The 15541-nt window shown below is 38.0% G+C and overlaps 1 pseudogene; it reads left to right on the forward strand.

Annotated features, from left to right (window-relative positions):
* Positions 1-2776: 2776 nt before the first annotated feature.
* Positions 2777-10005, forward strand: LOC123587490 (annotated as a pseudogene).
* The last annotated feature ends 5536 nt before the right edge of the window (positions 10006-15541 follow it).

The following is a 15541-nucleotide window of genomic DNA, read 5'->3' on the forward strand; positions in this document are numbered from 1 at the left end:
TGACAAAGGGGCCTCTGGCTGGTGCCTGCAGGGTTTTTTGTCCTTGGAGGTGGGGGGGAGCAATATACCCTCTTCCCACAGTACTCGAGGGAGGGAACTGTTCTCTTCCAGCACACCCCTCAAGATCGCTGCAGAGCTGGCTCCCCCCGGCCCCCAGGCGCAAGTATGTGGCTGGCTCTAGTCTGGAGAAAGTTGCACAACCCTGAAAACTCTGATCGTCACTTCTAAGGCCATTTGCAAAGTAGAAACTGGATCTCTCTGTATTTTTCATTCCCCTTTCTGTGGTCGGGTGAGGTTTTTCCCTTGTCCAAATACAATCCCACATTTCCACAACCTGTCTTTCTCTCCCTTTTGTTTCTCCACCAAAGGGGTCCATACCCTCCATGTCTACACAGCAGTTTTCTCTCTCTCAATTTGCAAACACACACCTGTGTCTCACCAAGCTGTGTCTGTACCTTGTGGAGGTTTTTCTGTCACTCTGTGTAGCCTGGATTCCTGGTATTACAAGTGTTCTCACCTCAATACTGCTAAGTTTGAGGGATGAGGGGAATTCCAGTCCCCCTACTTCTCCCCCATGATGGCTCCTCCTATACTTTTTTTTCCTTAATGAATGGATTTAAAATTCTATTTGATTGCAATCTTGATTTGCAATTCCCCTGATTATGAGAAATATCGATCATATCTTAGGTTGTTTACTGGTCATATGTGTTCCATTTTCCAGAAAACTTGCTTTGCCTATTTTAAAATTATGTTGCTGGTACTTTTATTTTTGTTAAATTTTTTTTACTGATCCCTAGTCAGTGATGTGGACTAAAATTTCTAAGGACTTGTATGACAGACTATTCTAGTATGACAGTATTGTTGGATAAATATTCTAAGTTCTAAGATCTTTTCCTTCAGTATCTTGAAAACTATACTCCATGCTGCATTTAGTGTAATCTTAAAAACGTTTTTCCTTTTGAACGTGATCTGTTATTTCTCTAAGCTTTTGGAGGGTTTTTGGCATCTATAGTCGTCTTGCATTTCTAAGATGTCCAAGTGCCTTTCCTTATTGGCACTTTACAGGCACTTTTCATCAGAGATCTGTCATCTCTTTAAAAATTATTTTAAAAATGTATTTCCATTATTTGCTCGAGTGTTTATTCCTCTTAATTTTAGTTCTCACCCTTTTGTTGGACTAGCTGCATGCCATCACATTTATTTCTATATTCTGTATATCATAGCTATATTTTTTCTACCTATTTCTTTATTCTTTCTATTTCTTCTGGTTTGTTAATTCATTCTTCATATGTATTTCATCTTTCCTTTTTAAAAATTTATTTTTGTTACATTTTTTCATGTACGTTTGGTTCTTGTATGATTTATTTAGTTTATTTTACATTGCTAAAGTCACACTGGCAGATATCCCGAGTCACTAGTTGATATAATTGCTTGATTGACATTTTTTTAAATGTTTATTTATTTGACATTTTTTTATTTATTTGACATTTTTTTAAATGTTTATTTATTTGACATTTTTTTAAATGTTTATCTATTTTTGAGAGATAGAGAGAAGGATAGAGTGTTAGTAGGGGAAGGGCAGAGAGAGACACACACACACAGAATCTGAAGCAGGCTTCAGGCTCTGAGCTGTCAGCACAGAGCCTGACGCAGGACTCCAACCCATGAACTGTGAGATCATGACCTGAGCCAAAGTCAGATGCTTAACTGACTGAGCCGCCCATGCGCCCATATATTTGCAATTTAAAAATAAGACAAAATTAACTTCTAATTTGTATACTATGTGGGCTGGTAGATGTTGGCAAAGGGTACTTTATAAATTCTTGACTAATCTCTGAGCCATCAAAGCTACTCTCAAGAGGCAGAGCCTGCATGATATATTTGGCACTAACTTCTCAAAGGCTGGGAATGAAGGGCCTGATTCACAGACCTAGAACAGTGCCTGACTCTCACATAGCTGGTAGTCAATAAATATTTGCTTAATAAATCAATGACTAGGCACCATGTGAGAATAACCCAGTTTAGTTCTCTTCATTTCTTTAATTAATCAGAGTAGAAAAGTCCCAGATGAAAATAGAAATGCATGTGTCCCATTTGCCTACTATTTCTGAAGCTGTGTGAGTAAGTCACAGAAAATAATGCTCACCTCATTCTGAGATTCTGCAGACTCTGATGCTTTTAAGGAGGTAATAAGATCCAGAATGTCTCCATTATATTGCTTCACTGAGAACGTTCCACTATAGACTTTTAAGCATCTTGACAAAAAAAAAGTTGATTTTCTTTTTGGAAGTAGTGGGGAGGGGGGAGGAATGAGGAATGAGGAAAAGATGAGGGAAAGTTAAAATACTAGACATGCTCTGTAGAGAAGGGGAACAAAATCTAATTCCCTTGAGCAGAAGATACCTAGAGAGAGCTAAGATGCAAGTATTTAGTAGGAAAACGCCCATGAAAGAAAAATGGAAAGGGAGGCACGGAAGGCTGGCAGAGCAGTTGGGTAGTGATGCAAGTCTGTCTCTGAGTGAAGGAAAGAGGAAGGTTGGGTATAAGCATCCTAGACCCCATGCAAGTGAAGGGATGTTTGACAAGGCCTTCAAGGAATCCTCAGGCCAAAGTCAGCATCAGAGGAATATGTGTTTTCTAGGAACAGGTTTCCCTTAGAGTCAATACTGAACTCATCAGCTGGCAAGAGCTTTGGGGAGGATGACCTCAGTGTAAAAGCAGCCATGGATATCATAGCTCAGTGCCTTTGGCCCTCAGTCAACCATGTTGTCTGTGACTGGAGTCTGTGAAGCCCTTTCCCATAGCTTCCACAAGCCTTGAAGTGTTTGGTTTCAGATTTCTGGCCATTAATGAAGGGATTTTTCAAAGTAGACAATAATGTGGTCAGAGTGGGGTGGAAAATTGGGAGATGACATGACAATCTCAGTTCTTGTGTATAAAGAGGACACAATAGATATAAGCTCTACCTATAATATACGAGAGACAGAGTTTTATTGTTGTTGTTGTTGTTTTAAACTTATGCACTTATATGAAGTTGATGCATAGTTCCTGCAAAAACATTCCTTAACTTCTGAAATCCTATTTTGGATCAAGTTTCCTTAGTATTTATAACATCACTTTAGACCCAAGTTAGGGAAGCTTTTTCTGTGCAGGGCCAGAGAGTAAGCACTATAGGTTTGGGGGGCAGATGATGTCTATCACAATCATTCAGCTCTGCCCCATAGTGTGAGAGAATCCATATATAACATGTAAATTAAGAGGCATGGATATATTCCAATAAAACTTATAAAAGTGATGCCAGCCTAGATTTGGTCCACAGGCCATAATTGATGACCACTGATTTAGACATTTCAAGCAATCAAATACATATGCATGGTCAGTTACATCAGATCATTCTGAAATTCAAACCAGCAAGGTATATATATTAGGGGCTTCACACTTAAGAATTTGTGAAAGATAAAGATCAATAGGTAGCCAAGACTCGAAGAATCATTATATACAATTCCAAGGAATTTGAATTTTATCCATGGGGAAATCAATACTATCTTTAATGCAAGAAATGACGTAAACAATCACAGGGGAAGTGCAGAAGGAGATGAGATGGCAGAACACAGAACTAAGAAACTGCACAGCAACCAGATGAATAAATGTGAAAGCCTAACTTAAAAGGGAGTTACTATGGTTAATAAGAGGAAGGAGTGAGTTAGCTCTAAATGGTATAGAATTTTTGAAATGCAGTAAACTTAAATTTAGAAAATGTGGAAGGGAAAGTACCATAGAATGATCCAGAGCTTTGTTCAGACTTGAGCCACTAGGTGAATGATGGTGCACTTCACTAAAAGAGGGGGCATAAAAGGAGTTTTTGGACTTAATATGGTCAAATGAGGGACTCCCTGGAGGAGTTTGAATTGCCAGGTGGGGGCTGCTGAAATGGAAATATCTAGTAGGCAGTTGGCTTTTTGGCTTCTGAGCTGAAGACAAAGGTATATACATTAAAGAACAGGGGTTGAACATGGTACCCTGGGAACATCAAAATATAAGAGAAGGATGAAGAGGTCATTGAAGGAAAATTTGCTCATCTTTCCTCTCACATTACTTTTCATCTTTCTTTTGAATGCCAATGTTTTCCAGCTTTCTGTTATTGTTCCCTTTTTTTGTTTGTTTGTTTTACATGCTTTTCTCTTGGTAATTTTATCTATTTTTGCCTTTGGCTCCAGGTTGATGAAATCTCCATACATTTTGTTTCCAGAAATTCTCTTTAAAAAATGCTTATTTTTTAAGAGAGAGAGGGAGAGAGAGAGAGAGGAACAAGTGGGAGAGGGACAGAGAGAGAGAGGAAGAGAGAGAATCTCAAGCAGGCTCTACACTGTCAATACAGAGTCCTATGCAGGGTGGGCCCCGATTCCACGAACCATGAGACCACGACCTAAGCCAAAATCAAGAGTCGGATGCTTAACTTACTGAGCCACCCATGTGCCCCTGCTATTCAGAATCTCTAATTTATTTTCAATTGATCACAAATAGGACCAGCTTCAGACAACACTAACTTAATATGTCTCTCACCTAATTATCTTACCCAAACAACACTCTCAACTTCTGTGCTCCTAAGGAAAATTAACACTCTCAACATCTACCCCATGAACTTCTCTCACTCTTAGATGCTATCAACAAACCCAAAACATTATCCTAAAATACTTCTCCTTCTCTACTGACATGATTCATAACTTCACCATTTCTGACCTTGGACTATTGAACATGCATCTGGACTACTTACTCTCAGTGCTTCCCAATTTCAGACCATGTTTCACACTGTTCCAGAGTGAACTTACTAAAAAGGGATCTAGTTGCTTTAAACATTTAGAACTATTCACCTCTCAACACCCCACCCCCAGCAGTCGTGTGTAGCATAATGGTTAAGAGCAAGTGTTTCGGGACTATTTGAAGAACTGTGTTGCCAGCCATTCCAAAAGAGTTAATTAAGATGGAAGCTGACAGAAAGAGAGTCTTTCACAATGATTTCTTCACATTAATTTCCCAAATCTTCACTGTTCAATGTCATTCTCCTCTTAGCATATACTATAATCCCTACATCTGTTTGATAGGGGGAAATAAAAAGAACTTCTTAGAAGTTGCTACTGTAAGGTCACATTTTCTTGTCCATTCCAAATCTCAGTTATCTAAATTCCAGATTTTATATTCCAATCACATTTAATTTCAACACCTTTGTCTAACAAGAGTTATGTCTGATCCCAGTTTGACCAGAAGAGAAGAGACAAGGAGTAAATAGAATAGCATATCTGGTCATTATTCAAAGTCATTCTCTTTAAGGTAAAATTTTGCTTCTCTAAATGCTTTCCCCACTTCCAACTATGGACCTCACTGTTAATTCTATTTTAATACTGTATCATCATCATCATCATCATCATCATCATCTCTCATCATCATCAACTTAGCATATATGCTGCTTCAGTATGCTTGGCATTGTCTTAAGTGCTTTATATTTATTAATTCATCAATCCTCCAAACAACCCAAGGAGGTTGTTACAATTGTTGTCTTCATTTGTAGATGAAGAAAGTAAGGAGCTGTGAAATTCCCTAAGGTTATGCAGCTTAAAAGAAGCAGCACTGGGTATGTACCCATACAATCTGATTTCATAGTCTATGATCTTATCCACTACACAACACTGCTTTTCATAACCCTGTACTACACTGACAATCATATAAACAATATAAAATGATATTATTCCTGCCACTCCATAATTTCTTGAATAACATCCAGACTTGTCACCTTGGAATATAAGCAAAGTTCAAATACTTCTGCATCCTATTTTCTCTTCAACCTTCCACAGGCTCTGACTGGGCCTTGGTATATGCTGTTCTTGTGACTCTAGAGAATCTCTACATGGGTTGACTCACAACCTGGTGATAATGAGGATCATGACCAAATACATGAAATTTGTCAGCATTTGTGTCCTCTATAAAACATTAATGACTTGGAGTGCCTGAGTGGTGCCGTCCGTTAAGTGTCTGACTCTTGATCTCGGCTCAGGTCATGATCTTGCAGTTTGTGAGTTCAAACCCCACATCAGGCTCTGTGCTAATGGTGAGGAGCCTGCTTGGGATTCTGTCTGTCTTTCTCTCTGTCCCTCCTCCACTTGTGCTCTCTCTTTCTCTCAAACAGATAACCTTAAAAAAACATTAATGACTCAACCTTAGGGCAGTGTTTCAATTACATTTTCATTTTCAATAACTGATAGGTACTCTGGAAATGCACAGATTAATAAAAAACAAAGAGCACATTATAAACTTTAGTTGTTTAAAATCTTAACTTTAGGTTGAACCTCTTAAGCATGCTGGTGGGGACATAAAGTGGTGCAGCCACTTTGGAAAACATTTGGGTAATTTCTTTGAAAAGCAAAAAACACACCCTCTCCCCCCAAAATACACTTACTATGGAATCTAGCCATTCCATTCCTAAGTATTTCTAAGAAGAATGAAAATACATGTCCATATAAAAACTTGTGCATTAATATCTAGTAATCTTAAGTGTCAAAAACTGAAAACAATCCTAACGGCCATCAACTAGGTGAATAAAACAAACTGGTATATCCATACAATGGACTACTATTCAGCAATTAAAAAAAGAATTATAATATTAGTATATACTATAACATGGATGAATCACAATGTCACTAACCTTACTGAAATAAGCCAGACAAAGAAAGTATATATACCACATGACTCCGTTTATATAACATTCTAGGAAATGAAGACTAATGTTTCATGACAGTAAGTAGATCAGTAGCTGCCTGGACATAGTTGGTAGGGATAGGAGGAGAAGGCAGAGATAGCAAAGGGGCAAGAGGAAACTTTTGGAGATGATTGATATGTTCATTATCTTGATCGTAGTCATGGTTGCATGAAGGTGTATATGTCAACTTTTCAAATTGTATACTTTAAATATTTACACTGTTTTTCATTGTCAGTGATACCTCAATAAAGCTGTTTTAAAAATACCAATAAAAAATAAAATCTTAACTTTAAATAGAACATGTTAGGTTGTGTTATTAATTTATAAATGCTTAATTAAAGAAAATACCACACTTTAAATCTTATTGCACAAATCATCGTTTCTAACTCTGGAAGCGCGTACTACTTTTGAGTATATTTTATAAATATTTATAAATTCTTCTTTGTTCCACACACACACTCACACACATGAATAGCACAGCCCTTTTGATTACACAAAGAGCACATGGATTCCTGTTATTCTGCATTTTGCTGAGAGCATTTAGCACAACAATCCCTGAGGCAACCTTTCAAAACAGGCTGTTTTTAGAAAAAAATCTCCTTAGGGAATCTCTTCTCCTGTTAACTCCTGAATAATCAGTTCTCTTTCAGAAAATAAAGTAAGGTGTTTCAAATACGTATTGTTTGTGAATTTATGTCCTTTGTCTACAGAGTAGCAAGCTAGAGTAGAAAAAAAATCACTGGGCTGGTTCTAGCACTTTATGGTTTATTTCATTTGTTTATTCATGGTTTCTTCCAAACCATATGGTTTATCCCATGCATTCCTTTACTTAATGTGCATGTTTTGAGCACCTTCTGTGCACTGAATTTGTCTTCAGGAAGTTTACAGTGTAATGGAACACACAGTGCATTCAACAGCACATTCAATCCACAAGTATTTATTGTGTGTCTATAGCATACCCTGCATTTTCTACCCACATAAATAACAGACTGTCATAAGTACTAGCAGTCTTCTGGGGAAGTCATGTATTGTGAGAGGGGATGAGTTTGGTATAGTGTGTTATAACTGCAGTGGTGAGTCATGCTGCTGTTGCAGGAAAGTGGTTAGAAAAACAAGAGACAACTTCACAAAGGAGGTTAGAACGTACAGGGTGACTCTTTTAGTCACGTGACTTTGGAAAACTAACTCAACCTTCTTGAGACCAGATAAATTCATCTGAAAAAGGATAAGACTTTTCCAGAGACCATACAAGCTCTCTTATGGATTTAAAATACCAGTTCTACAAATTTAGGAAAAGAAAAGGAATACAGCTAATGGAAATCAAGAGTAATATTTTCCCCTAAGGCTTAAGATTGGAAAAAAGAGCCTAGAGCTAGACTGTAGAGAGCGTCAAATGTCAAACTAGGGAATTTATACGCTTTATGTGTATCACTGGTCACCAAAGAATTTCAACATTCCTTCATCATTAAAAAAGTTTAGTTCAACCCCACTATATGAATATTTATTCATTTGTGAATTATACACACATGGTATAGATACATTCTATCTTATATATACTTCTCCAGAGTCTAGATAAACAGAGAATACTTTCCAATTCATTTTGTAATCTTGATTCTTAAACCTCTCAAGGAAAATATAAGAAAGGAAAACTATAGACCAATCTTGATCAAGACTATAAATGACAAAATTTTTAAAAGAACGTTGATGAGGGGCGCCTGGGTGGCGCAGTCGGTTGAGCGTCCGACTTCAGCCAGGTCACGATCTCGCGGTCCGTGAGTTCGAGCCCCGCGTCAGGCTCTGGGCTGATGGCTCGGAGCCTGGAGCCTGTTTCCGATTCTGTGTCTCCCTCTCTCTCTGCCCCTCCCCCGTTCATGCTCTGTCTCTCTCTGTCCCAAAAATAAATAAACGTTGAAAAAAAAAATGTATTGCTGGATTCAGTTCATCAACGTTCTTTTTTTTTTTTTTTTATTTAAAAAAAATTTTTTTTTCAACGTTTATTTATTTTTGGGACAGAGAGAGACAGAGCATGAACGGGGGAGGGGCAGAGAGAGAGGGAGACACAGAATCGGAAACAGGCTCCAGGCTCCGAGCCATCAGCCCAGAGCCTGACGCGGGGCTCGAACTCACGGACCGCGAGATCGTGACCTGGCTGAAGTCGGACGCTCAACCGACTGCGCCACCCAGGCGCCCCTCCAGCAATACATTTTAAAGGATAGTATAGTTAAATTAAACCTAGAAATGTAAGTTTGGTTTAACATTAGAAGAATGAAGTAATAAAATCACCACATTAAAAACTTAAAAGAGGAAAAACTATATCTGCATGTCAACAGATGTAGGAAAATCATTTGATAAGATCTGACAACCCACTGATGATTTAAAAAAAGTCTAGTTGTCTCCTCCAGCCATCCAAGATGCAAAAAAGGAGAGAAGACTAAGGGGAAAAAGGTGGCCCTGATTCCTGCTGTTGTGAAGAAGCAGGAGAACAAGAAGGTGGTCACTCCCCTGTTTGAGAAAAGGTCCAAGAATTCTGCCTTCAGACATGACATCCAGCCCAAAAGGGACCTTACCCGCTTTGTCAAATGTACCCACTACCTCTGGCTGCAGTAGCAAAGGACTATTCTGTATAAATGTCTAAAAGTGCCTCCTGCAATTAACCAGTTCACCCAGGCTTTGGACCACCAAACAGCTACTCAACTGCTTAAGCTGGCTCACAAATACAGACCAGAGATAGAGCAAGAGAAGAAGCAGAGACTGTTGGCCCCTGGGGCTGAGAAGAAAGCTGCCAGCAAAGGGCATGTCCCCACTAAGAGGCTGCCTGTCATTTGAGCTGGGGTTAATACTGTCACCACCTTGGTGGAAAACAAGAAGGCTCAGCTTGTAGTGATTGCACATGATGTGGATCCCATTGAATTGATTGTCTTCCTGCCTGCTGTGTCATAAGATGGGGTTCCCTACTGCATCATCAAGGGGAAAGTCAGGCTGGGGCACCCTGTCCACAGGAAGGCCTACGTCTTCACACAGGTTAACTGGGAAAACAAAGGAGCTCTGGATAAGCTGGTGGAAACTATTGGGACCAATGACAATGACAGATATGGTGAGATCCATCTTTATTGGGGAGGCAGCATCCTGGGCCCAAAGTTGATGGCTCACATTACCAAGTTGGAAAAGGCAAAGTCTAAAGAACTGGCCACCAAACTGGGCTAAGTGTGTGCTGCTGAATTTTCTGTGCATAAAAGTAATAGAAAGTTCTCTTTTAAACTCCTTTAGCAAACTAGGAATGGAAGAGAAAATTATTTTCATCTGCTAAAAAGTATTGACAAAATTGCTCAAGATAAACCTCATACTAAGTGGTATTTTCTTTATAATTAGGAAGAAAACAAGTGTGTGCACTATATCCTCACTCATTCAATAATATAGTGCAGATTTTGGCTAGTGCTCTATGACAAGAAAAACCTGTAAAATAGGGTTATTTAAAAGGAAGACATTAAATTGTCATTACCCTTGAGAGATAAATTGTTTATGTAGAATTCAGTATGATTATATTAGTCTGAACAGGCTAGATTATTCTGTGATAACAAAGAACCACAAAATATTTGATGCTTAAAAACCAAAAACTCATATTGTATTCACACTACCTGTCTAACAAGGGTGAGCAGAGAAGTGCTCATTGCATTCTCTCAAGGACCCGGGCTGACAGTAACCCAAATGAGACACAAACAGAGGGAGAGGGGAAAATCACCAAACTCATGAATGTTGGTGGCTGGTACATTCAACCCATTAGTGATGGAAATTGGATGAAGGGTAGTCTTACAGGGAAGTAGGTTTAGTGGTGAAGGTGTTGCTAAGTGAGAGAGCAGTGCTAACTAACTGCAAACAGAAATATCCAACAAGCCTTTAGAAAAGTAAGGTTGAAACCCAGAGTTGAAATTGGGATTCAAGATGAAAACCCATGAAGAAGTAATAATTCATTTGTTTCAATATGTTCAACAAACACTGGTTTATTGCAGGAATACAGTGATAAAGAATACTGATTTAAATTGTTGTACTAACAAATCCTGTATTTTTATGGAATATTTTCTTATCAACAGTGAGGATTATTTACACAGACTAAATCTGACTACAGAGGTCCAATTTGTTTCCTCTTTTTTAAAAATCAAAAGGAAATGCAACTCGGTTGCCTTAGAGTTGTATCAGACCAGGCACAGAGATTTTTTTCGGAGTCACTTGTGGTGACTGAAAAAAAAGAATAACTATGATGAGTAGTACTTATGGTATGTAAACACAGAATATTAATAGCAATAACTAAGTGTTTATTAGAATTCCATCAAAATTGACCTTCAAACAACTTATGTTACTGCTTAAAGAAAACCATCTATAAGACTGCAGGAAAAATCCCAGAAGAGCTGGGAGAGGAAAGTCTGCTGGATTGGGAGCAGGGAGGGAATATTGTGAAGGAGGCCCGCAGGGCAGGGAGTTGGCAGAAGCAATAAGAAAGAATTATGAATTTTTTTCTACGGTACTTAGATATGGATGTAGGTTTGAATTATGCCATTATATGCACAGATTTGTACTTACGTTGAGTTTAACTCATAAGTAGAGAAAATTATTTTAATTGAGCTATTTAAGAAAACACCTCCAGCAAAATCAAAAGTAAACTGTGTGGTGCATGCTACTTTCCAAGGCACACTATTTTAGCGAATGCATTTTACCTTTATGATAATTATCAAACACTTATGTTTTATGGATAGAGCCCTATAGCATAATGCTCTGCCTGCTTTGCATAACTATGATGATTTGCTCCCCTTCTTAATACGGCATAAATGTTTTTGTCCTTATGCAATTGATCTTGTTCCCTGGTGGCTGGTTCAAAACATTGGGCCTCATCCAAGGTACTGTTGCAGAATATTAGTCTTCTGATAATAAAGACTTTTTTTCATTTTCTCCATCTTCTGTGATTTTGTTTCTCCTACTCTCCAGCCTCAATAGATGAGCATCCCTTCAGCTGGCTTTCAGTTAATTAAAAAGCCTGTAGCAGAGTACAGAATGTGCCCACAAGAAAACCTCAAGCAGTGCAGATGGCACCACCTCTGCACTCAGAAACAGAAAAGTAGTTCTCTGAAACAGCTGTGGGCTGGGAGACTCTGGGTGGCCTCTGCCTTCCTGGCATGCAAACAAGAAGAATGAATCTGGCTTGAATCTCCCCTGCTCAAATCAACTAATCCTATGGTAAACAGCTTTTCGGCTGTGGGAGAGTTCAAAATGTACTCTCTGCAGCCGTAATTTTTTGCTGAAGTTGTGTGCTATCTGGGATGATGTATGTGCTACATATTGCTCAGAAAGCTGTGCCTACGTGTGTGGGTACGGAAGATGGAGAAACTGAAGGAAGAAGAGGCAATGGTACCCCAGGTGTTTTCTACGAGCTCCCTTTTGATCTCTGTAAAGAAACTCTAAGGTGTGGGGTTGCACCTTTATTCATTTTTCCTCCAGTTGCTCATATAACAGAATTTGGGAAGATTCTAACAGCCTGTGGCTTAATTGCAGCCAGGTTTTACCTTACCATATTGTATAAGCAATAAATATTGATTGGATGTAAATGCATTCCAATGTATTCCCCTGCCCTCAATCCCAAACACAAAGAACCAAATTACTAAGGGGCACAGAGTTCAATTCCCTTTTTGTGAGCATGAGAAATCTTGCTGTTAAAGCAAACTGAAAATTAATGACCCCATGATATTCCCAAGGGCCTGGTAGAAGAAAAGATGTCTCAACCCAGAATCAAGGAATGCATAACAGCTTGAGGTCGAGTCTCCACACACCAGTGATTGAATAACCTGTTTGGATATAACTTTTAAATTAGTGACAAATTATACTATAGCCAGAGGAGACTGTTCTTGTCATTATTTCATCTCTGTGTAGGCAAGTTACCACTCTACCCTACAAATCAGGCAATGAACAATCAGTACATTAACAAAGAAAAAGATGAGGTTAGATGGTCTCAATAATAGGACCAACAGCCATTTCCAATCAATTAACTTCTATGCTTGTTTTTAATACTCGAATTGACTAGATTTCTATTATCATAGCTAGTATGCATTGATGGGAAGGGAGAAAATTCTCTGGGACCAAAGGATGCAGGACAATGTGAAGCTATCTCATGGAATATGATTTAAATGTCTTCTGTGTAATAAATAATCAAGAAATTAATAGCAGCAAAAATGGATTTTTTGGTTTTATGGGGCAAAATGTATTCATATCTAAAAGAGAACCATCTTGTGCTGACAGAGCTTATTATACTTCATTTAGGAGACAGCAATGCAGTTATAGTATTTATCTATCACTATAATAAGAAAACTACAGCACTGTTTGTCACTAATTACAATTATGGTGCTATGGTGCTTTTTATTCAAGAACCAAAAACAGATTTTGCTTTTATTTTTAATGCTTAAATTAGGAATGCATTGAGATACAAATTACTGTGTCAAGATTCAGGGTAGAAATGCAATTAGGATTTAGATAACAAATGAACAAAAACACATGATCATTACACTTGTTAGTAGAAAATACTTTGCTAAAGACCTTATTCTCATTTCATTTATGTGCTATATTACAACTTGCATTTAAGAGATTTAAATAAGAGGTGAAAAATCCATGAGCCATTTAAGATATAAGCAAATGAAGTAACTATTGTCCAGGAAATGGTCTTTACACATGGGTATAATGAAGCTACCAGGAAATGCCACGATGAAAGTAATCATTTATCTTGAATCAAACAGAAATTTGCTTAGCAACATCACTCTATAATTCTCTTTGTGAATAACAACTAGTTCTAAAAAGACATTAGACAAAATTCCACTGGATTGTTAAGTAAGAATTTTCTTAGTAATATCCTTTACCACTTGGGAGATTTTCTCAATGGCAACCATGAAGTTCTGTAGCATAGCAAATATCCTTATTTTCCTTTTTAGATCAGAAGTAGCCTCCTTGGCTAGATGTACTTCTGACCAATTATTAGGTCAGTAAATCAGGTCTTAAGAACATAAGTCCAGCTCATAAATGTTTTCCAACTTTTAAAAGTTTGTTATCATTTTATTAATTTAGATTCCTAGGAACAAAACTTGAATGTTCAATCCAAAGAGATAATACATTCATGAATAGACTTTATCTTCAAATACTAAAAATCTCTACTGAGATTTTAAAGCTAAATTTACATATTAAAATTAGGTACATATCTTCCATTTTATTATTAATGAATTTCCCTGTGTTACCTATGTTTGGAACTAACTGTCACATTTCTGACATCATGGCTACACTGTTTCAGACAAAAGAAGAATGCCTCAAAACTAGCAGTGCTATGATGAATAAAATTTGCCCTTGAAAAGTGTACTTCTCAGTGCTCACTGTAGGATAGTACAGTCACAGGAGTTGACCAGGGGACAAGGAACCAATGGAAAACCCGAACACTGACCCATAAGGCTTCCAGAGCTACTGAGAAACATTAAACCTATTTTCAGATTCTACATTAAAAATCAAGTATAGGTGCTTATTAGAAAAAGGAGGTGTTCTAGTACAATTTCCAAACTGGCTCACAACAGGCATGAGTGATAATTATACAAGAGTAATGTCTAAGTCAAGCATTCTTAATCTTTGCTTCAGGTCCTCTTGTGAACTTTAAAAAATTGTGCAGAAATGTGTTTGTGTGTGTGTGTGTGTGTGTGTGTGTGTGTGTGTGTGTCTGGAGAGGGTTTAGAGCTTTGAGCTTTGACTAGTTTTCCAAAGAGAACTGGTACCTCCCCACCACCTTATAACTCTGAAATGGGTACAGAGCACTGACCAAAAAGTGAATACTTCTCTGTTGATATAGCAGAGAAAGCATGGCTGAAGTCATACAGGACTTGAGTGGCCTCCTGCCTCCACAGTTTGTTAAATCAAGAGAACTGAGCTGATCACTCCTGCTCAGAGACTTTCTGGTACAAGGGCTGCCAGCACCTGTGTTGTTTTTGTGAGTATCAAAAAAGAAACACCTTCTTTTTCTGCCCCAGGTTGAGAATGGAATTCAACTCCATGTGGCTCTGTGACTTTGAGTAAGATACAACCAACATCCTCCTTATTAACTGTATGGGAATAATTTATTCAAAAATATTTTCACTTATTAAGTGTTGGGCTCAATTTTAAGCAGAGGAAGCAGGTATTGACAAATCAGACAAAAGAACTCTGCTCTCTTGGAACTTATATTCTGGCTGGTGGTAGTTGTTTGAGGAGTGGGGTGGTAGAGGGGCAATAGTTAATGAGAGAGAGAGAATAAGCTACATAATTTATTAACATTTTCCTTAGCATATAATAGGGACTTAGATGGGATTTTATATTTTGAAATTGTAATATGAAACATTATTGGGAGAAAGTATTTCAATTCTAGGAAGTTCAAAGTATTCTTACATGGCACTACATTGCAAGTGGTTTTCAAATCATTAAAAGGATACACCGCTTTAAATCATAGCCTACAAATAATTCAAAATGACAGTTTTTACCCTTCATGCTTACTTCAAAGTCCCCAGGAAAAGATCTGAGCATCTGGAGTTAGCTATCCCCCACCATAGGAAATGGGATTCTCTATCTGGGTACAGAAAGGAGGAAAGGACTCAGATCCTAACAAGTTACCTTCCTCGCCCCCAATGACAGCACATCCAGTCTGGTAGACAAAGGTTTAATGTCTTCCAGGATAAGCAATCTCTGTGACAAACCATTTGTCTTCCCGGTTAGCCAAGGAGATATTTAATAGAGCTGTCAATCATT

The sequence above is a fragment of the Leopardus geoffroyi genome, chromosome D3, assembly GCF_018350155.1.
Source record: "Leopardus geoffroyi isolate Oge1 chromosome D3, O.geoffroyi_Oge1_pat1.0, whole genome shotgun sequence".
NCBI lineage: Eukaryota > Metazoa > Chordata > Mammalia > Carnivora > Felidae > Leopardus > Leopardus geoffroyi.